The sequence below is a fragment of the Pristiophorus japonicus genome, unplaced genomic scaffold (genome assembly GCF_044704955.1).
Source record: "Pristiophorus japonicus isolate sPriJap1 unplaced genomic scaffold, sPriJap1.hap1 HAP1_SCAFFOLD_579, whole genome shotgun sequence".
In the NCBI taxonomy this organism is placed as follows: Eukaryota; Metazoa; Chordata; class Chondrichthyes; family Pristiophoridae; genus Pristiophorus; species Pristiophorus japonicus.
Window position 1 is genome coordinate 17189 of NW_027254487.1, and position 22853 is coordinate 40041.

A 22853-nucleotide genomic window follows, 5' to 3' on the forward strand; every position below is an offset into this window, starting at 1 on the left:
CGGCCCCTTATTTTAAGATTATGCCCCCAAGTTCTAGTCTCCCCTATCAGTGGAAACATCCTCTCTGCATCGACCTTGTCAAGCCTCCTCATAATCTTATACGTTTTGATAAGATCACCTCTCATTCTTCTGAATTCCAATGAGGATAGGCCCATTCTACTCAACCTTTCCTCGGAAGTCAACAACCCCATCTCCAGAATCAATCTAGTGAACCTTCTCTGAACTGTCTCCAAAGCAATTATATCCTTTTGTAAATATGGAAACCAAGGCAATATCCCAGGTGTGGCCTCACCAATACCCAGTAAAACTGTAGCAAGACTTCCCTGCTTTAAAACTCCATCCCCTTTGCAATAATGACCAAGATACCATTGGCCTTCCTGATCACTTGCTGTACCTGAATACTAACCTTTTGTGTTTCATGCACAACTACCCCCAGGTCCCGCTGTACTGCAGCACTTATTCTTCATTTAAATAATAACTTGTTCTTTGATTTTTTTTTGCCAAAGTGCATGACCTCACACTTTCCAACATTATACTGCATCAGCCAAATTTTTGCCCACTCACTTAGCCTGTCTATGTCGTTTTGCAGGTATTTTGTGTCCTCCTCACATATTGCTTTTTATCCCATCTTTGCATTGTCAGCAAACTTGGCTACGTTACACTCGGTCCTTTCTTCCAAGTTGTTAATATAGATTGTAAATAGTTGGGGTCCCAGCGGCACCCCACTAGTTACTGATTGCCAACCCGAGAATGAACCATTTATCCCGACTCTCTGTTAGCCAATCCTCTATCCATGCTAATATATTACCCCCAACCCCGTGAACTTTTATCTTGCGCAGTAACCTTTTCTCACTTTGTCAAATGCCTTCTGGAAGTCCAAATACACCACAGCCACTGGTTCCCCTTTATCCACCATGTTCGTTACATCCTCAAAGAATTCCAGCAAATTTGTCAAACATGACTTCCCCTTCATAAATCCATGCTGACTCTGCCTGACCAAATTATGCTTTTACAAATGTCCTGCTACTGCTTCTTTAATAATGGACTCCAACATTTTCCCAACCACAGATGTTAGGCTAACTGGTCTAGTTTCCTGCTTTTTGTCTGCCTCCTTTTTTAAATAGTGGTGTTACATTTGCGGTTTTCCAATCTGCTGGGGCCTACCAGAATCCAGGGAATTTTGATAAATTATAACCAATGCATCCACTATCCTTGCTGTTACTTCTCTTAAGACGCTAGGAGGCAAGTCATCAGGTTCAGGGGATCTATCTGCCTTTAGACCCATTACCTTACTTCTTAGTGATTGTGATCAGTTCCTCCCCCCCCCGCCTATAGCCCCTTGACTATCCACTGTTGGAATATTGTTTGTGTCCTCTACCGTAAAGACTGATACAAAATATTTGTTCACAGTTTCTGCCATCTCCATGTACCCCATCACTAATTCCCGTTCTCGTCCTCTGAGGGACCAACATTTACTTTAGCCACTCTTTTCCTTTTTATATACCGAGAGAAACTCTTGCTATCTGTTTTTCTATTTTGTGCTAGTTTACTTTCATAGTCTATCTTCCCTTTCTTAATGATTTTTTTAGTCATTCTTTGCTGGCTTTTAAAAGCTTCCCAATCTTCTGTCCTTCCACTAGTTTGGGCAACTTTGTATGCCTTTGTTTTTAATTGGATACCGTCCTTTATTTCTTTAGTTAGCCATGGATGGCTATCTTTTCTTTTGCACCCTCAATGGAACTGGATTGCAGTGGGACTTTCAGGAGAATATTAAAGTTGGGCACCACAGAAATAATTACAATCTGAGCGTCAACATCAGGGCAACTTATTCCCGGGGCATTCATTCATCGTGGGCCACCCCGACCTGTGAGAGGACACCACCGCAGGTCGGGAGGATAAAAGAGCAGCGTGGGTCCTGGAATATCGTGGGCCACCCCAACCTGTGAGAGGGCACCACCGCAGGTCTGGAGGATAAAAGAGCAGCGTGGGTCCTGGGACATCGTGGCCCACCCTGACCTGTGAGAGGACACCACCGCAGGTCGGGAGGATAAAAGAGCAGCGTGAATCCTGGAATATCGTGGGTCACCCCGACCTGTGAGAGGACATATTCTCATCCGTTCCGTGTACTGCATTCATCTGCATAGTGCTACATGTAACGTGATTCGTGATCGGTATTGAAATGTATCCTGGAATGTAATGTAAACCTGTTATTATCTGCTCCATGTAATACCCTTATTTGCACAGTACTACATGTAACGTGATTTATGGATTATACTAAACTGTACCTTGAAATGAATTGCTGACCGCAAGGTACTGAACTATTTTCCAATGTATTGTGAAAATTTTATATGAATAAAGTATATTTTTGAAGGAAAAAAAGACCACCGCGGGTCGGGAGGATAAAAGAGCATACCACTGCAGCTTCCAGAGTGAGCTGCTACAAGTGTGCGACGGCTTCAAGGTGGGCGACTGGATGACATCATCAAAACCCAGGTCACAGTTTGGAGCGTGGGTAGGAACATCGGCGGGGTCCAGATACAGCGGATGAGCGGTGAGAGATCGTGGCGGAGGAACGGTGAGAGATCGTGGCGGATGTGTGGCGAATGTTTTTGTGGTGGAGGAACGGTGAGAGATCGTGGTGGAGGAACGGTGAGAGATCATGGCGGAGGTACGGTGAGAGATCGTGGCGGAGGAACGGTGAGAGATCGTGGCGGAGGTACGGTGAGAGATCGTGGCGGAGGAACGGTGAGAGATCGTGGCGGAGGTGCGATGAATGAGGGTACGGGGCCCAGAAGAGCCGAGAGCCCAGGGCAGCACGGGCCTGCCCACACTGCGATATGTGTGCGCACTAGGTCTTTGCAGCAGAGCAGGTCTCCAGCCGTCCTGGTTAACTCAGGCCGAGCTCTGTCAATCCCGTGTGGTGGCTGGTGTGAGATGGTCACTACACGTTAAAACAATCCAGGCACAGGCATCTTCCACCCTTCAATTGGAGTTCAGGACTGGAATATCGGCTCCTTCATTGAAACATCTGTGAACCCATGTGGAAGCAAGTCATCCTGGTTCCAGGGAGCGCTGATGATGATGAAGACCATTCTCGGGGAGGTTGCGGGTATTCCTGGGATTCTGTAGATATTGTGGGAGGCAGATTAGTTCGGTGACAATCACAGATCCACCTCGGAATAGATAAAACAATCTGTGACCCTCCTGTGAAGCGCCTGGGGACCTTTTACTGCATTAAAGGCGCTATATAAACACAAGTTGTTGTTGTTGTCCTGGCAATCCCACTTTTTTCATAGGCAGTCCCTCTGAATCGAGGAAGACTTGCTTCCACTCCTAAAATATGAGTTCTTTAGTGGTTGAACAGTCCAATACGAGAGCCACAGACCCTGTCACAGGTGGGACAGATATTCGTCGGAGGAAGGGGTGGGTGGCACTGATTTATCACACGCTCCTTCCGCTGCCTGCGTCTGACCTCTTCACGCTCGTGGCGCTGAGATTCAAAGAGCTCAACAACCTCCCGATCCACTTCCTCCACTTAGGGCGGTCTTTGGCCAGGGACTCCCAGGTGTCAGTGGGGATGTTGCACTTTATCAGGGGAGGTTCCTTGTAACGTTTCCTCTGCCCACCTTTGGCTCGTTTGCCGTGACGGAGCTCTGCGTAGAGCGCTTGCTTTCGGAGTCTCGTGTCTGGCATGCGGACAATATGGCCTGCCCAGCGGAGCTGGTCGAGTGTGGTCAGTGCTTCAATGCTGGGGATGTTGGCCTGGTCGAGGACGCTAACGTTGGTGCGTCTGTCCTCCCAGGGGATTTGCAGGATCTTGCGGAGACATCGTTGGTGGTATTTCTCCAGCGACTTGAGCTGTCTGTTGTACATGGTCCAAGTCTCTGAGCCATACAGGAGGGTGGCTATTACTACAGCCCTGTAGACCATGAGCTCGGTGGTAGGTTTGAGGGCCTGGTCTTCAAACACTCTTTTCCTCAGGCGGCCGAAGGCTGCACTGACGCACTGGAGGCGGTGTTGGATCTGGTGGTCAATGCCTGCCCTTGTTGATAAGAGACTCCCGAGGTTTGGGGAATGGTCCCCGGTGTCCAGGGCCGCGCCGTGGACCTTGCTGACTGGGGGGCAGTGCTGTGCGGCGGGGACAGGCTGCTGGAGGACCTTTGTCTTACGGATGCTTAGTGTAAGGCCCGAGCTCTCGGCCGCCTCAGTAAATACATCACAATGTCCTGGAGTGGAACACAGGGGCAAAGGTCACCGCCCGTTAAACATTCAAATATTTCAACCCAACCGCCAAGCTCTGAGCGCGAGCCTCGCTCAACCCAAATCATGGCCGGAAACCCCGCCTCCCGGCGGCACTGATTGGCCAGGGGCGGCCGGGTGAGGAACTCTCGGGGGAAGGGGATTGGCCGGAGCGCCTGTCACTCAGAGTGAGGGAGGCGGGTCCGGACCCAGGCCTCAGTGGGACTCGGAGCTCGGGCAGTGTGTTTGGGCCGGGCACCAGTGACGCGGCGCTGGGCCCTTGTGTCGGTGAGTTGGAGCCGGTGGGAGCGGCCGCCTGGTTTTATACCCGGCGGGTGAGGGCTGGGATGAGGGGAGGGGGGATTGAGGAGGAGGATGTGTTTGCTCCAGTCTGTACTATATATAATGTGTTGAATGTTGTTGTGGATTGTTACACAGGGGAAACACATTGAAATAGTGTTTGCAATGACAGGGTCTGCTGCCCAGTGAGTGAGCCACAGGCCTGGCTGCTGGGTCCAGGATGTGCTGCAGAGGGCACAGATCAAATGTTTCATCTATTGGAAGGTAATGCACCTAATTCCGGACCTGCCAAGTCTGTTATTTGGAGTGGGCACCATATAGCGGATCATTTTTAAATTCACAAACCGCAGCCGTGCCTTCAGCTGCCTGGGCCCTGAGCTCTGGATTCTCTCCCTAAACCTCTCCGCCTCTCTACCCCTCTCCTTTAAAGCGCTCCTTAAAACCTGCCTCTTTTACCAGCTTTTGGTCACCTGTCTTAATATCTCCTCACGTGGCTCAGTGTTGACACCGATTTAAGAAGCGGGGTGAAATGCAACTTTTTTTTTTATAAACACAGCGAGTTGTTGTGATCTGGAACTACTTTTGAAGTGTACTTGTGGTTGTAATGTAGGAAACGTGGCCGTCAATCTGCACACGGCAAGCTCCCACAAGCAGCAATGTGTTAGCGACCAAATAATATGTTTTTGTTGATGTTGGTTGAGGAATAAATATTGGCCAGGGTATTGTGGATAACTTCCCCTGCTCTTCAAAATAGTGCCGTGAGATCTTTTACATCCACCTGAGGGGGTAGATGGGGGGCTCGGTTTAAGATTTCATCCGAAAGACGGCACCTCCGACAGTGCAGCGCTCCCTCAGCACTGCATTGGTGTGTCAGCCTAGATTTTGTGCTCCAGGTTGTGGAGCAGGACTTAAACCTATAACCTTCTGAATCGTAAAACCAAATTGGTAATACAGAAAAATAGACAGGAGGAGTTGGGGGCAGGTCTTGGTGCAATTATCTCCCTCCTGTCACTATATGAAGGCACAGTTTTAAGAGAATGACTTCTTTACCCAGAGAGTGTTGAGAATGTGAGATTCGCTGCCGCATGGAGTTGTTGAGGCGAATAGCATAGATGGAATTGAGGGGAAACTAGGTTCTTTATTATCATCCTTTATTATCAGGGTTCCCCTCCCCTTTACCATTCGAGCCTGCTCCCCCGTTCAATAAGATCATGGTTAATCTTCGACCTTAACTCTACTTTCCCGCCCAATCCCCATATCCCTTGATTCCCCCAGAGTCCAAAAATCTATCGATCTCAGCCTGAAATATACTCAGAGGCTCAGCATCCATAACCCTTTGGGTTAGAGCATTCCAAAGATTCACATCCCTCTCAGCGAAGAAATTCCTCCTCATCTCGGTCTTAAATGGCCGACCGCTTATCCTGAGACTATGTCCCCTAGTTTTGGACTCTCCAGAAAGGGGAAACAACCTCTCAGCATCTACCCTGTCAGTCCCCCTCAGAATCTTGTGTTTCAATGAGATCACCTCTCTTTCTTCTTAACTCCAGAGAGTATGGGCCCAATGTGCATTGAGGAGGGGGATGGGATGGGAAGGGGGGAGAGTAAGGGGGATGGGATGAGGATGGGGAGAGGAAGGGGGGTGGGATGAGGAGGGGGAATGGTGAGGCAGAGGAAGGATGCAAATAATCCCCATAATAAAATGGTGGGTAATCTTAGTCATGGGTTAAAGACGATCTGTGCATGGGATCTTCTGTTTTTTTGAGGGGGCTGTCCTCTATTGTAAGGTGTGTATGTATGTGCTTAAATTAGACTTGTAGTGTGAAGAATCTGCTCATAGCTGGAGTATGGGTAAGAAATGATTGAATCAGCAACGACAGGAAATGATGCTGTATCAGGACTATCTCAGTCACACACTGTTGCTGACTTTGTCTGACAGTTTCTAGCAGAGGACATGTCATGCTGCAATAACGGCGTGTGTTAATCCCGTAGAAAGAAAGAAAGACTTGCATTTATATAGCGCCTTTCACGAGCTCAGGGCGTCCCAAAGTGCGTTACAGCCAATGAAGTACTTTTGAAGCGTAGTCAGTGTTATAAAGTAGGAAACGCAGCAGCCAATTTGCGCACAGCAAGCTCCCGCAAACAGCAATGTGACAATAACCAGCTTGTCTGTTTTAGTGATGTTGGTTGAAGGATAAATATTGACCCAGGACACTGAGGTGAACTCCCCTGCTCTCCTTCCCAATAGGAAACATGGTGTTGCCTGACTTTGCATCTTATTTAAACTTCAGGATATCTTGTGAGCTGGAGGAGGGCAGGAATCTTACTGTGAATCTAATGCTGTTGAAGTATAGAAAGCTCAGTACTTCTGTGCATAGTTCAGCTGATTCTGCCTGTCTTAACTCAGTATGTCCCGGCTCAGTGTGATTGGGACAGTCATGTCACATACTCTGTGTTGATGCAAAGCAGTTTGAGATTGATGGCGAGGGGAGATGTGCAGAGTAACTCTGAAGACCAATAGTTTCCATTGACCGTGGGCCAGGAGAGAGTTTGACTCCACTTCAGCTTTGCATCAGCTGCAACCATTATGAAGTGAAGTTAAAACAGTTGGTCCAGCTAAGAATTTATTTTAAAATTCACATTTAATCCTAATTGTAGAAGAGCCCTGACTCTGCTGTCAGCACCTAGAATCATAGAAACACACAGCACTGGAGGCCATTCGGCCCATCGTGCCTGTGCTGGCTCTTTGAAAGAGCTGTCCCATTAGTCTCACTCCTCTGCTCTTTCCCCAGAGCCCTGTGAATGTCTCCTAGTCAACTATTTATCCAATTCCCATTTGAAAGTTACTACTGAATCTGCTTCCACCGCCCTTTCAGGCAGTGTACTCCAGATCACCATAACTCGCTGTGTAAAAATGTTTCTCCTCATTTCCTCCCTGGATTTTTTGTCAACTAACTTCAGACCTGAACCCTGCGGCACCACACGAGTCACTGCCTGCCATTCTGAAAAGGACCTGTTTATCCCGACTCTGCTTCCTGTCTGCCAACCAGTTCCCTATCCACGTCAGTACATTACCTCCAAGACCATGTGCTTTAATTTTGCACACCAATCTCTTGTGTGGGACCTTGTAAAAAGCCTTTTGAAAGTCCAAATACACCACATCCACTGGTTCTCCCTTGTCCACTCTACCAGTTACATCCTCAAAAAAATTCTAGAAGATTTGTCAAGCATGATTTCCCTTTCATAAATCCATGTTGACTTGGACCGATCCTGTCAGTGTTTTCCAAATGCGCTGTTATTTCATCTTTAATAATTGATTCCAACATTTTTCCCACTACTGATGTCAGGCTAACCGGTCTATAATTACCTGTTTTCTCTCCCTCCTTTTTTTAAAAGTGGTGTTACATTAGCTACCCTCCAGTCCATAGGAACTGATCCAGAGTCGATAGACTGTTGGAAAATGATCACCAATGCATCCACTATTTCTAGGACCACTTCCTTAAGTACTCTTGGATGCAGACTATCAGGCCCCGGGGATTTATCGGCCTTCAATCCCATCAATTTCCCTCACACAATTTCCCATCTAATAAGGATATCTATCGGTTCCTCCTTCTCACTAGACCGTCGGTCCCCTAGTACTTCCGGAAGGTTATTTGTGTCTTCCTTTGTGAAGACAGAACCAAAATATTTGTTCAACTGGTCTGCCATTTCTTTGTTCCCCATTATAGATTTGCCTGAATCTGACTGCAAGGGACCTACATTTGTCTTCACTAACCTTTTCCTCTTCACAAATCTATGGAAGCTTTTGCAGTCAGTTTTTATGTTCCCGGCAAGCTTCCTCTCATACTCTATTTTCCCCCTCCGAATTAAACCCTTTGTCTTCCTCTGCTGAATTCTAAATTTCTCCCAGTCCTCAGCCTTACTGCTTTTTCTGGCCAATTTATATGCCTCTTCCTTGGATTTAACACTATCCTTAATTTCCCTTGCTGAGCCACCTTCCTCATTTTATTTTTACTCCAGATAGGGATGTACAATTGTTGAAGTTCAGTCATGTGATCTTTAAATGTTTTCCATTGCCTATCCACTGTCAACCCTTTAAGTATCATTTGCCAGTCTATTGTAGCCAATTAACGTCTCATACCATCGAAGTTCCCTATCCTTACGTTCAGGACCCTAGTCTCTGAATTAACTGTGTAACTCTCCATCTTAATAAAGAATTCTACCATATTATGGTCACTCTTCCCCAAGGGGCCTCGCACAACAAGATTGCTAATTAGTCCTTTCTCATTACACATCACCCAGTCTAGGATGGCCAACCCTCTAGTTGGTTCCTCGACATATTGGTCCAGAAAACCATCCCTAATACACTCCAGGAAATCCTCCTCCACTGTATTGCTACCAGTTTGGTTAGCCCAATCTATATGCAGATTAAAGTCGCCCATGATGACTGCTGTACCTTTATTGCATGCATCCCTAATTTCTTGTTTGATGCTGTCCCCACCCTCACTACTACTGTTTGGTGGTCTGTACACAACTCCCACTAGTGTTTTCTGCCCTTTGGTATTCCGCAACTCCACCCATACCGATTCCACATCATCCAAGCTAATGTCCTTCCTTACTATTGCGTTAATTTCCTCTTTAACCAGCAACGCTACCCCACTTCCTTTTCCTTTCTGTTTATCCTTCCTGAATGTTGAATACCCCTGGATGTTGAGTTCCCAGTCTTGGTCACCCTGGAGCCATGTATCTGTGGTGCCAATTATATCATATTCATTAATTGCTGCCTGTGCAGTTAATTCGTCCACCTTATTACGAATACTCCTCGCATTGAGGCGCAGAGCCTTCAGGTTTGTCTTTTTAACACACTTTGCCCTTTTAGAATTTTGCTGCAATGTGGCCCTTTTTGATTTTTACCTTGGGTTTCTCTGCCCTCCACTTTTACTTTTCTTCATTCTATCTTTTGCTTCTGCCCCCATTTTACTCCCCTCTGTCTCCCTGCATAGGTTCCCATCCTCCTGCCATATTAGTTTAACCCTTCCCCAACAGCAGTAGCAAACACTCCCCTAGTACATTGGTTTCGGTCCTGCCCAGGTGCAGACCGTCCGGTTTGTACTGGTCCCACCTCTCCTAAAACCGGTTCCAATGTCCCAGGAATTTGAATCCCTCCCTTCTGCATGACTGCTCAAGCCACATATTCATCTGAGCTATCCTGCGATTCCTACTCTGACTAGCGCATGGCACTGGGAGCAATCCTGAGATTAATACCTTTTGAGGTCCTACTTTTTAATTGAACTCCTAGCTCCCTAAATTCAGCTTGTAGGACCTCATCCCGTTTTTTACCTATATCGTTGGTACCTATATGCACCACGACAGCTGGTGCAAAATGTCCTGCAACTGCTCTGAGACATCCTTGAACCTTGCACCAGGGAGGCAACATACCATCCTGGAGTCTCGATTGCGGCTGCAGAAACGTCTATCTATTGCCCTTACAATAGAATCCCCTATCACTATACCTCTCCCACACTTTTTCCTGCCCTCCTGTGCAGCAGAGCCACCCATGGTGCCATGGACTTGGCTGCTGCTGCCCTGCCCTGATGAGTCATTCCCCCCCCCCCCCCCCCCCCAACAATATCCAAAGCGTTGTATCTGTTTTGGAGGGGGATGACCGCAGGGGACCTCTGCACTACCTTCCTTCCACTGTTCTTCCTGTTGGTCATCCATTCACTATCTGTCTGTGTAAGACCAACTCATTAAACGTGCTATTCACAACATCCTCAGCATCGCGCATGCTCCAGAGTGAATCCACCCGCAGCTCCAGTGATGCAATGCAGTCTATCATGAGCTGCAGCAGGACGCACTTCCCGCACATGTAGTCATCAGGGACACTGGAAGCGTCCCTGAGTTCCCACACAGCACAGGAGGAGCATGACACGTGTCCGAGCTCTCCTGCCATGACTTAACCCTTGGATTATCTTAATTTGGCAACAACAATGATAAAGGTTACCTACTGGGGGTCCTGGTGCATGAAACACAAAAGGTTATTATGCAGGTACAGCAAGTGATCAGGAAGGCCAATGGAATATTGGCCTTTATTGCAAAGGGATGGAGTATAAAAGCAGGGAAGTCTTGCTACAGTTATACAGGGTATTGGTGAGGCCACACCTAGAATACTGCACACAGTTTTGGTTTCCATATTTATGAAAGGATATACTTGCTTTGGAGGCAGTTCAGAGAAGGTTCACTAGGTTGATTCCAGAGATGAGGGGGGTGACTTATGAGGAAAGGTTGAGTAGGTTGGGCCTCTACTCATTGGAATTCAGAAGAATAAGAGGTGATTTTATCAAAACATATGATTATGAGGGGGCTTGACAAAGTGGATGCAGAGAGGCTGCTTCCACTGATGGGGGAGAGTAGAACAAGGGGGCATAATCTTAGAATAAGGGGCCACCCATTTAAAACTGAGCTGAGGAGGAATTTCTTCTGAGGGTTGTAAACCTGTGGCATTCGCTGCCTCAGAGAGCTGTGGAAGCTGGGTCACTGAATAAATTTAAGACAGAGATAGACAGTTTCTTAACCGCTAAGGGAATAAAGGGTTATGGGAGCGGGCAGGGAAGTGGACCCGAGTCCATGATCGGATCAGCCATGATCGTGTTGGGTGGCGGAGCAGGGCTCAATGGGCCTATTTCTGCTCCTATTTCTTATGTTTGTTTGTGCTTATGTTCTACACTCACTCATTAGGCACTTCCAGGGCAGGTACAGCAAGGGTTAGATACAGAGTAAAGCTCCCTTTATACCTTCCCATCAATTACTCCATGGGTCGGTGCAGCAGTTTAGATATAGAGCAAAGCTTGCTCTGCAATTACCATCAAATACAGCATGGTTTAGGTACAGATATGGCATAAAGGTCCCTCTACCCTGGCCCTTCAACTATTCCCAGTGCAGGTACAGCATGGGTTAGGTAAAGAGTAAAGCTCCTTCTACACTGTCCCATGAAACATTTCATGGGCCGGTCCTACATGGATTACATACGGAGTAAAGCTCCCTCTGCTCTGTCCTATCCAACATTCCCAGGCAGATACAGCAAGAGTTAGATACAAAGTAAAGCTCCATCTACTGTCCCATTAAACACTCCCAGGATGGGACAGCTCGCGTTAAATACAAAGCAAAGATCCCTCTACATTGTCCTCGCAAGCATTCCCAGGGCAGGTACAGCACGGGTTAGATACCGAGCAAAGCGCTCTCTACACTGTCCCACCAAACACTCCCAGGGCAGGTACAGCAGAGGATAAATACAGAGCAAAGTTCCCTCTGCACTGTCCGTTCGAACATTCCCATGCAGATACAGCAAGAGCTAGATACAAAGTAAAGCTCCATCTACACTGTCCCATCAAACACTCCCAGGGCAGGTGCAGCACAGGTTAGATACAGAGTGAAGCTCCATCCACACTGTTCCTTCAGGGGAGGAGAGGGAGGGGAACCAGTGAGTGATTGTGATTGTGGTATGTTCCTTCCCCCCCCTATAGCCCCTTGACTATCCACTGTTGGGATCGTTTTAGTCGTCTACCGTAAAGACTGATGCAAAATATTTGTTTATCTCCATGTTCCCCATCACTGATTCCCTGGTTTCATCCTCTAATGGACCAACATTTACTTTAGCCACACTTTTCCTTTTTATATACCTGTAGAAACTCTTGCTATCTGTTTTTCTATTTCGTGTTAGTTTACTTTCATAACATATCTTCCCTTTCTTAATCATTTTTTGTCATTCTTTGCTGGCTTTTAAAAGCTTCCCAATCTTCTGTCCTCCCAGTAGTTTGGGCCACTTTGTATGCCCTTGTTTTTAATTGGATACCATCCTTTATTTCTTTAGTTAGCCACGGATGGCTATCTTTTCTTTTACACCCTTTCCTCCTCACTGGAATATATTTTTCTTGAGAGTTGTGAAATATTTCCTTAAATGTACACCACTGTTCATCAACCGTCTTACACTTTAATCTATTTTCCCAGTCCACTTTAGCCAACTCTGCCCTCATACCTTTGTAATCTCCTTTATTTAAGCTTCGTACACTGGTTTGAGATCCAACTTTCTCGCTCTCCATCTGAATTTGAAATTCAATCATGCTTTGCTCACTCATTCCAAGGGGATCCTTTACTCGGAGATTGTTTATTAATCCTGTCTCATTACACAGGACCAGATTGAAGATAGCCAGTGCTTCAGAGGAGGAGAGAGGGAGAGGAAACCAATGATTGTAGAATTAAACCCAGCAAAAGTCAGCATGATCAGGGGAGGGAGAGGGAGGGGAACCAGTGAGTGTCGAACTGAATCCAGCCAGAGTCAGCACCTTCAGGGGAGAAGAGGGAGGGGAACAAGTGAGTGTAGAACTGAACCCAGCCAGAGTCAGCACCTAAAGGGGAGGAGAGGGAGGGGAACCATTGAGTGCGGACTTGAACTCAGCCAGATCCAGCTTATTCAGGGGAGTAGAGGGAGGGGAACCAGTGAGTGTAGAACTGAATCCAGCCAGAGTCAGCACCTTCAGGGGAGGGGAACCAGTGAGTGTAGAACTGAACCCAGCCAGAGTCAGCACCTTCAGGGGAGGAGAGGGAGGGGAACCAGTCAGTGCAGAACTGAACCCAGCCAGAATTGGTGGTGAAAACTGGGAGGAGAAACAGTCGAGAGACGTCCAATGGGTTTGGATTTCAGCACAGCAGGAGGGACAATGTGTGGGACAGGGATTTACAGCTTTGTAAGAACAAGAGAGGAAAGAATGTTCCATGGAAACTAGGTTTGTGTAGGGGTACAAAGGAGGCTTCTCTCCTTCAATGTGGACTAACTGATATAGTTAATCGACACCTGCCCATCAGTTGGGATAAAAGGAGGCTTCTCTTCCTCGGGGTGGATTAACTGATATAGTTAATCGACACCTCGCCCAGCTCCCACTGTATATAAACCACGGAAGTAAACAAACGAAACCTCAGGTTTACCGGTTTTATTACGAGCAATGCACGGGAAGGTTCAGCCTAAAACCTGCGAAATACAAGAGGTTTCAAGTACAATTTATACAGGTTTTGGAGAGGAGCGCCTTGATAGGTCTAATTCTATCAGCGAAGTTACATTGATTTGTCGACTCTTCTCAAACTGTCTGAGTGGTATATGCAATTCCCATCTTCTATGGTGTTGTTCCATGACTTGCACTTTGCCACAGTATAATAAACGCCTAAACTGGCTTCCTTATCTCTTCCTTAGAGACTTCTGATCAACAACTGCTGATTTTGCTGTTTAAGTATTAGAGGTTACGGATTCAGTTTAATGCGTTATACATTTGTGCTATACCTACATAAGCAAGTGTTACATACATAAGCAATTATACAGACCCTCCTAATACAGATAAGTTCACTACCTTCAGCATAATTCTGACCACTTATTTGCAATTCTTACAATTTATCCCTTACAATTCCCCCCCTAATGGCCCTTGGCTATATGCCTAAGATAGGCCATTTCCCAATTAATACCTCACGGGTGAGCTTTCAGGGTTGTCCATTCGCTTGGGTAGCGCTACTTCCCGAGCTGCAGGATGTACCTGTTGGTTTTCCCATCAAGGTTATACTAAGTAAGTCCTTTCTGCCGGACTGTTTGATTTCCTTTTATTCATTATTTTAACTATAGTACGGGCTAGGGCCTGCCTCTTACGTCGGTTACACCTTTTTACAGGATGATACTAGCAAGATGAGTTCCCTTGCACTACAACCAGTACATTTAGTCCAGCATAGTTCGTGTATAAGTCCTTTTTACCCAACATTATCTCAGTGTTCGAATTATGCCCCGCCTGGGGTATCCTCTGTTTCTTCTATCTTTCCTCCACTTGGGATCTTCTCTATTCTGCCGAATTTCTGCCCCGCCTGGGTATCCTCTATGTTGTTGAATGGTGTCCAATTCAATCGAGTTTGTTCCTTTTTCAGTTCGAGTATCGGTTTTCCTTGTGGCCCGATGGCCTTCACATAAACTGCTCAGTAATGTCCATCATCGTCCCATTGATCTTTCCTCCTTTAGTTCAGGGGTTATAATAAACCCGTTTATATTTAGTAATCCTGTGTTAGGGGGGTGATTTTTATAACAATCATCTATGCTGAGACTTTTAGTCCTGTTCTCTTCAGTTACATTTCTGGGTTTGTCATGGTACCGCACGCAAGTTTGATTTCTTATTTCTCCTACATTGTTTGGTATAGAGGACCTCCCTTTGTCACATCATACTGTGGTATAGATAATACAAAACCTATTATATTTAAATGTCCAATTACAACCTGGCCTTTGGGACCCAAGCATGACTGTTTCTACGCACCTCGCAGGCATGAGTCATGTTTTTGTCCAAGGTCCAGTTGGTAAATACATCAAGTGTTATCCAATCCGGCACCTTTCCATTCTGAAGCTGCTCTAGGTTGTGTTGTATTCCATACGCTGTACATACTAGTTCTGTCTGTATGGTTTTACTTAAGTTCCGTTCTGCTCTATTCATCGAATTTATAGTTCTGGCGTGGTCTCACAATGTGTGGGCCACTTGTAATAATTCCCTTTCTGCGCCATTACCCAGTTGTGCCTGTATCTTTTCATTATCCTCATCCCTTTCCAGCAATCCCTGTAAGGTGTGTGTTGGAGCGTTAACTCGATTATCTATCGTGTGTAGGTCTGTAGTGTTTACCGTTGTAACTCCCGCCACGTATCCCAAAGTGTATCTTAGCCTTGGTCTGCCTTATCAATCCCCCTTTTGCTCCAGCGTTCATAGTTGGACACGTTTGTGGCACTGGGGGTGTGATAGTCGGGGCCCTGGTAGTGCTCACTGTTGCTAAAGTAGTGGGTGGGGCCGTGTTGGTGGGTCTATCTCGGGAGATATCCCTCCACCACCATTCATAGATGTTGAGTAAAATCTGCAACCCCTTCCCCCGGGTGCAGTATCTCTGTCCCTCCTGATAAAACACACCCTGGTCTTATTCCCACGAATTATTGGTCCCGTATTACTGGCCCATCCCCAATGTTGTCTCGTTTCCTTGTTACGTTGTTTTATGCCCGTTATTTAAGTCTGCTGTTGCTCCATGCGTCACCATCAGTGTTTTTGATTCTTTTTAAACTAATGTCACCCAAGTCCCTGTAATACAGGCCTTGCCGTCCCTCAGCCTGTTGTCCTTGATATGAGGCAGCGTTACCCCACGTTGTTTCCATGAGCACTAGAGTCCAACAAAAAAACAATATTTCCTGGTCGTCACCGGTTAGTTAGTGACCATGCTTTTTTAACTGGGTCCAGTGTTTCCATTTGACGATACCCCTTCTAACTACCATAACTTACCATTATTACCTGATAGGGTGCGGTCCATTTGGGTGCCAGCCTGGACCCCTCTGGGGTAATCACCTGACTGCCTATTTGGGGTGCTGGACTTTCGGGTCCTTCATGTCGTTCTCTAAGTCCTTGATTTGCTAATCTCTAGCCTGTGTCTTTAAATCATGTAACTGTTTAGAGAGTTCCATTACAAATTTCCGTATCCTGTCTCTATTAGTTCAAAGGGTGTCAGTCCTGCGTCCAACTAGGGGTTGCCTTGAGCTTCATCGGGTATCCTGTCTACTCAGCCCTTTCCAGTCTCTTTGATATGGGATATTTGTGCCTGATCCCTAGTAAAGCGCAATCCTGTTTCATTATCTTCCATGTGAAGTGTCTACCTTAATTTAAGTCTACATTATTTCTTCTGCTAGGATGCTGGCCACGATTTCTGATGAACAATTTCTCGTGGTGAAAGCCTCTACCCACTTCGTAAACTGGTCTATTACTTCTAGGCAGTATGTCTTCCCTTTGTTGCTGGGTAACGGTCCAGTTAAATCTATCTGCAAGTTTTCCCAGGGTCCTTTCGATCGGGGCTGATGTCCCATTCTGACCTTTACTTTCCCCCCGGGTTGTATTTTAGAAACATAGAAACATAGAAAATAGGTGCAGGAGTAGGCCATTCGGCCCTTCGAGCCTGCACCACCATTCAATGAGTTCATGACTGAACATGCAACTTCAGTATCCCATTCCTGCTTTCTCGCCATACCCCTTGATCCCCCGAGTAGTAAGGACTACATCTAACTCCTTTTTGAATATATTTAGTGAACTTTCTGTGGTAGAGAATTCCACAGGTTCACCACTCTCTGGGTGAAGAAGTTTCTCCTCATCTCGGTCCTAAATGGCTTACCCCTTCTCCTTAGACTGTGACCCCTGGTTCTGGACTTCCCCAACATTGGGAACATTCTTCCTGCATCTAACCTGTTTAAACCCGTCAGAATTTTAAACGTTTCTATGAGATCCCCTCTCATTCTTCTGAACTCCAGTAAATACAAGCCCAGTTGATCCAGTCTTTCTTGATCTGTCAGTCCCGCCATCCCGGGAATCAGTCTGATGAACCATCGCTGCACTCCCTCAATAGCAAGAATGTCCTTCCTCAAGTTAGGAGACCAAAACTGTACACGATACTCCAGGTGTGGCCTCACCAAGGCCCTGTACAACTGTAGTAATATCTCCCTGCCCCTGTACTCAAATCCCCTCGCTATGAAGGCCAACATGCCATTTGCTTTCTTAACTGCCTGCTGTACCTGCATGCCAACCTTCAATGACTGATGTACCATGACACCCAGGTCTCGTTGCACCTCCCCTTTTCCTAATCTGTCACCATTCAGATAATAGTCTGTCTTTCTGTTTTTACCACCAAAGTGGATAACCTCACATTTATCCACATTATACTTCATCTGCCATGCATTTGCCCACTCACCTAACCTATCCAAGTCACTCTGCAGCCTCATAGCATCCTCCTCGCAGCTCACACTGCCACCCAACTTAGTGTCATCCACAAATTTGGAGATACTACATTTAATCCCCTCGTCTAAATCATTAATGTACAATGTAAACAGCTGGGGCCCCAGCACAGAACCTTGCGGTACCCCACTAGTCACTGCCTGCCATTCTGAAAAGTACCCATTTACTCCTACTCTTTGCTTCCTGTCTGCCAACCAGTTCTCAATCCACGTCAGCACACTACCCCCAATCCCATGTGCTTTAACTTTGCACATTAATCTCTTGTGTGGGACCTTGTCGAAAGCCTTCTGAAAGTCCAAATATACCACATCAACTGGTTCCCACTTGTCCACTCTACTGGGAACATCCTCAAAAAATTCCAGAAGATTTGTTAAGCATGATTTCCCTTTCACAAATCCATGCTGACTTGGACCTATCATGTCGCCTCTTTCCAAATGCACTGCTATGACATCCTTAATAATTGATTCCATCATTTTACCCACTACCGATATCTGGCTGACAGGTCTATGCATATCACGCACCTTCTACTGTGGTCCTCTATCTCTCTACCCATTTCCTTCCACCACCGGCATCTGGACATCGAGCTTATCATGTTGGTTCTACCTATATGGACTTACCCGTGGTATAAATTTAATAGTCTCCCCTGGATGCATTCCGGGGCCACCACATTCCCATTATTTCTTCCATATCCTGTCGGTCTCTTGTTGGGGCCCCTCTGCTTCCACCCCTCCGTTTCCTGTGGAGTGGCTTCTCCCTGTGCCTTAAGCATGTTTACTTCCTCAGGCCTGATTGTACATGCTCCGACTTGGGCTTCCCCGGCCAGTGTACCTGTCTCTGCCACTCACTTGGCTGCTTCATCTGCCCATTCATTCCCCTGTTGATGTTGATCGCACACTCTTTGGATAGGAGGGAGGCGTCCACTAAGTGTTTAACAATCGGCCCTCCTCCTGAGATCATGTATCCCCGTCTGCTCCAGGCTATCATATAATCATGCACTACTCCAAAAGCATATCGAGTGTCTGTATAGATGTTTACTCCGTTTCCCCGAGCCAGCCTCAGAGCTTCAGTGAGAGCCACTAATTCAGCCACTTGAGCTGATTGACCCCCTTCAAACCGTCCTTCACTTTTGACCTGTTTGCTGCTATCTACCACGGCCCATCCGTGGAGTCCCACATAGTGCCGAGACCCATCTACATATAGATCCATGTCTGCCTCCTCAAGCCTGACTACTTCCCTCGTCTTCTCCTGTCGGGCTACACTGCTGCTCCTTCCCCTGCGTAATGATCCATCCTGCAGGGTTGTTACAGTTGTCTTTTATTGTTACCGTCCCGTTGGGAGGGTAAAAGCATGCTTCCCACCTTGTCCTTCGTGCGTCGGATACCAGTTTTAGCCTTCCTGTGTTAAGCAATTCTACTAAGGTATGCTGGGTATGTGTCCCGACATTACTATGCCACTGGCCTATGCCTGTCCCCATGTAATGATCCTTACTGTGGTGGGTATAGATGTGGAAGGGCCTATTCTGGTCGGATAATCCCAGGCTGGAGCACTTGTGAGAGCTTGTTTTAAACTTACAACCACAATTTCCTGATCTTTCTGCAGTAGTTGAATAGCCCTAGTACCTGCCTGACCACTTTCGCGGTTCCTGACGTGGGCATTGATTGAATTGCTTCCTTTCTGTCCTTGGGCATCTGTCTCTTCCCTTGTGATATTATGTATCCTAGATATGTTACTTCACTCCTTCCCACCTGCACCTTCCTAGGATTTATTTTTAATCCTGCACTCTCTACAGCTCCTAGCATTGTAGTTGCAGCTAATACGTGTTGTTCTGTGCTGGAGGCAATAAGGATATCATCCACATACTGCAAAAGGGTGCTCCCTTCTTTGCCTAGAGTGGGCCTCGCCTTCCTGCGCCTCTTCCCTTATTGCAGCTAGCGAGCTGCGCGGGGGTGTCTCCTCCCCCTTCATCTCTGCTGCTACCTTCTCCCTTTGTTTTGACTTTAACTCTTCTTCATGTTCTGCCTATTCCAAAGTTTCATCGTAATCATCTCCTATCTTAAATCCTAACAATTATCTTTTGATGTGCCTCTCCTAGTCCATCTTTAAACATTTTCAAGAATGCTGCATCATTTTTGTTGGGGTCATCAAGCCCCAGAGTGGTTTTTGTATTCAATTCACTTTTGTTCCCTGTCCTCCCCTACCCTTTCACCTGCCTTTTGAGTCACTGTATTCTACTCTAATCTTTTGTCAGAATTCTGTATTTCTACTATTTTGCTTTCGGGGTTGGTAACTTATTCAATAGAATTTGTGTCTCCAGTGGGTTGAGGGGTACCACCTGTATGGTAATGTGAGCTGCTCTATGTCCGTTGGTGGGAATGGTGGTAGTGCGTATCGGTGCCACTGATAAATAGCCATTATCATGTGCCGGGGGCCACTTTACTCCGGTCTGCTTTACTGTTAGGTTATGTTTGTGGACTACACTTATCCACCGTGGGGTACATTGGCTCTATTACCATAGGTGATGGTGCAATGGCTGTGCACTGCACTATCCATCTGGTCCTGTCTTTATCTCTTCCAGCTTATTGATCTTAGCTTCTAACTCTTGAATTTGTTTTGTTTCAGTATCTATCTGTCCTCTGTAGCAGGGGAGTATTATTACATAGGCTTTCTTCATTTTATTTTTATTCTGACTATCCCACCATTTCCTCTGTCTGTCAGATGAGTTTTTCTTTTATTAAGAAATCCAAATTAATAATATCCAGTATAAAACAGCTGTCAATGGAAAGGGTTAACTCCTTTACAGGTTTGTAAGAAGCCCTGACGTCATTACGTGATTTTGCATAATCATCCAAAAAATTTTCCCCAAGTCTTTGCGCTTTCAGGAATCCGTTAAAACAGCAGAAATCATTCGTAAAGTTGTCATAATAAAACCATCTCATCGGGAAAGACAGCATTTTAGAGTAAACTCCAATTTCTCCAAACTTCCAATTCAAATACCTATCAAAGATTTTTTCATTGATTTAAAATGAGATTAGACATTTTTAATAGCTATTTTGTTTACTGAAATCCAATTTTCACACAAGCTATATACATTCCAGCATTTCACTGAGCAAATCTTGTGTTTTATTTCTCTCGGCACAAAATCTAAACTTCCGTGCTGGTTCCATCTTTTTTAAGAATTCTTTCATTCCCAGTTTTTTTCCTTCCTTTGCTGAATTTGCATAACTTAGATTTTTTTTTTCCTTTTGAATCTGAACGTAATTTTTTGATGACCTTCCTCTAGTCCATAGTTAAACATCTTTGTTTCTCTTTCTTGGCATAAAACTTCTGTGTCGGGTTTAACTCGTAAGTTTTTGTATTTAAACCAATATCTTTTTCACAGCCAATTTAAATCTCCTTTCTTCAAATTAGGTTTTGTATTTTGATGATCTTCCTCCAGTCCATTTTCCTAAACATCTTTCTTTCGCTTTCCAGCAGCTGCAGCTTTCAAGGTCATATTTTTATCTTTTGATAAAAAGACGCTGTCCTTTGTAAATTCAATGTGTTTTTTCTTTTCTTTTATTAATTTTCCATTTTACTCAGTTAGCATTTTATCCCAGTGGCCAGTTTTCCTAGGATCCTGGGGTCCCACCCCACTTTTTAGGTTGTATTCCTTCTTTGTTTGCACGATCAATACCGGCTTCTCCGTGTTATTACCATGTCACGCTTCGGGACATTCACCTTATTTTTCCTCTAACGATCGCTGGGGTCCTCTCCCCCTTAGGTTGTATTCCTTCTTTTTCAGGCAATACACCTATTCCCGACCTTGGTTTTTGTCCTTCTGTGGTTCGCTATAACTTGTTCTACAGATTGCGCCTTCGAATTCTTTATACAGATTACCTCCTTCCCCGTCAATGCTACAGCTGCAGGTGATACACAATCATACTCACTGCCATTCAGCTGTCACATCATCCAGGTCAGAGGGTCTATATCCTGCCGACTACGCCAAATGTAGGGGTACAAAGGAGGCTTCTCTCCTTCTAAGGTGGACTAACTGATATAGTTAATCGACACCTGCCCGTCAGTTGGGGTAAAAGGAGGCTTCTTTCCCTCAAGGTGGATTAACTGATATAGTTAATCGACACCTCGCCGAGCTCCCACTGTATATAAACCACGGAAGTAAACAAACGAAACCTCAGGTTTACCGGTTTTATTACAAGCAATGCACGGGAAGGTTCAGCCTAAAACCTGCGAAATACAAGAGGTTTCAAGTACAATTTATACAGGTTTTGGAGAGGAGCACCCTCCTACAAAATCCTCGATAGGTCTAATTCTGTCAGCAAAGTTACATTGATTTGTCGACTCTTATCAAACTGTCTCTGAGTAGTATATGCAATTCCCATCTTCTATGGTGTTGTTCCATGACTTGCACTTTGCCACAGTATAATAGACGCCTAAACTGGCTTCCTTATCTCTTCCTCAGAGACTTCTGATCAACAACTGCTGAGTTTGCTGTTTAAGTATTAGAGGTTACGGATTCAGTTTAATGCGTTATACATTTGTGCTATACCTACATAAGCAAGTGTTACATACATAGGCAATCCTAATACAGACAAGTTCACTACCTTCAGCATAATTCTGACCACCTATTTGCAACTCTTGCAATTTATCCCTTACAGTTTGTCGATTCTGAATTTCTGTCTTGTGCTTACAGTGATGAGTTTTGTTGGTTCCTTTTACAGTGTATTAGAAGGGGAGATTTTCAGACAGGAAACACAAACCAAACATCACGTCAAGATCTGACGGAGTCAATCGTTTCATCAGGACCTGAATATCATCGGCCTTTGAAAGTGGAAGGAGAAATATTTATTTGTTCTGCCTGTGGGAAAAGATTTCAAACGTCACTGTAACTGGAAAAGCACCGAGACACACACACACCCGAGTGAGAGTGTTCCAGTGCACTGCCTGTGGAAAGAGCTTTAATCAGTTACACAGCCTGAAAAAACATCGCACAAAAACGTGTTGTGTGTGTGGACGAGGCTTCAACTGATCGTCCCACCATGGAGAGTCACACGGATAACCCCACCCATTTACAAACCGTGGGAATGTGGTGACTGTAGGAAGGTACTCAGATCACCGTCTGCGCTGGAAATTCATCGACACAATCACACTGGGGAGAGGCCGTTCACCTGCTCAGAGTGTGGGAGGGGATTCACTTGGTCTTCTTCCGGCTGAGACACCAACGAGTTCACAAGTGACTGCAGGGGTTGGAATCTGCTGTTATTGCTGCTGTTAATCACATCCCGACTGAATCATGTTCATTCTGACAGTTGGGGTTTGTTTCTGATGATGATAACCCTATAACTGGGCTGGACTTTAATATTCTGGATATATTGCTGATTGTGTTCTTGGGGTTGCAATGTCCATTTAAGAAACGCTGTGTGTTATCTTTCCCCTTAATTCAGCGACTCTCAACAGAAATTTAGTTTGCAATAAAATTATGAACTTTTA

General features: G+C 45.7%; 1 long non-coding RNA gene across 1 annotated transcript; it reads left to right on the forward strand.

Annotated features, from left to right (window-relative positions):
- Positions 1 to 4436: 4436 nt before the first annotated feature.
- On the forward strand, positions 4437 to 22853 carry LOC139254798 (uncharacterized). Its single transcript, XR_011592036.1, has 2 exons — positions 4437 to 4527; positions 22085 to 22853. It is a non-coding gene; the product is annotated as an uncharacterized lncRNA (long non-coding RNA).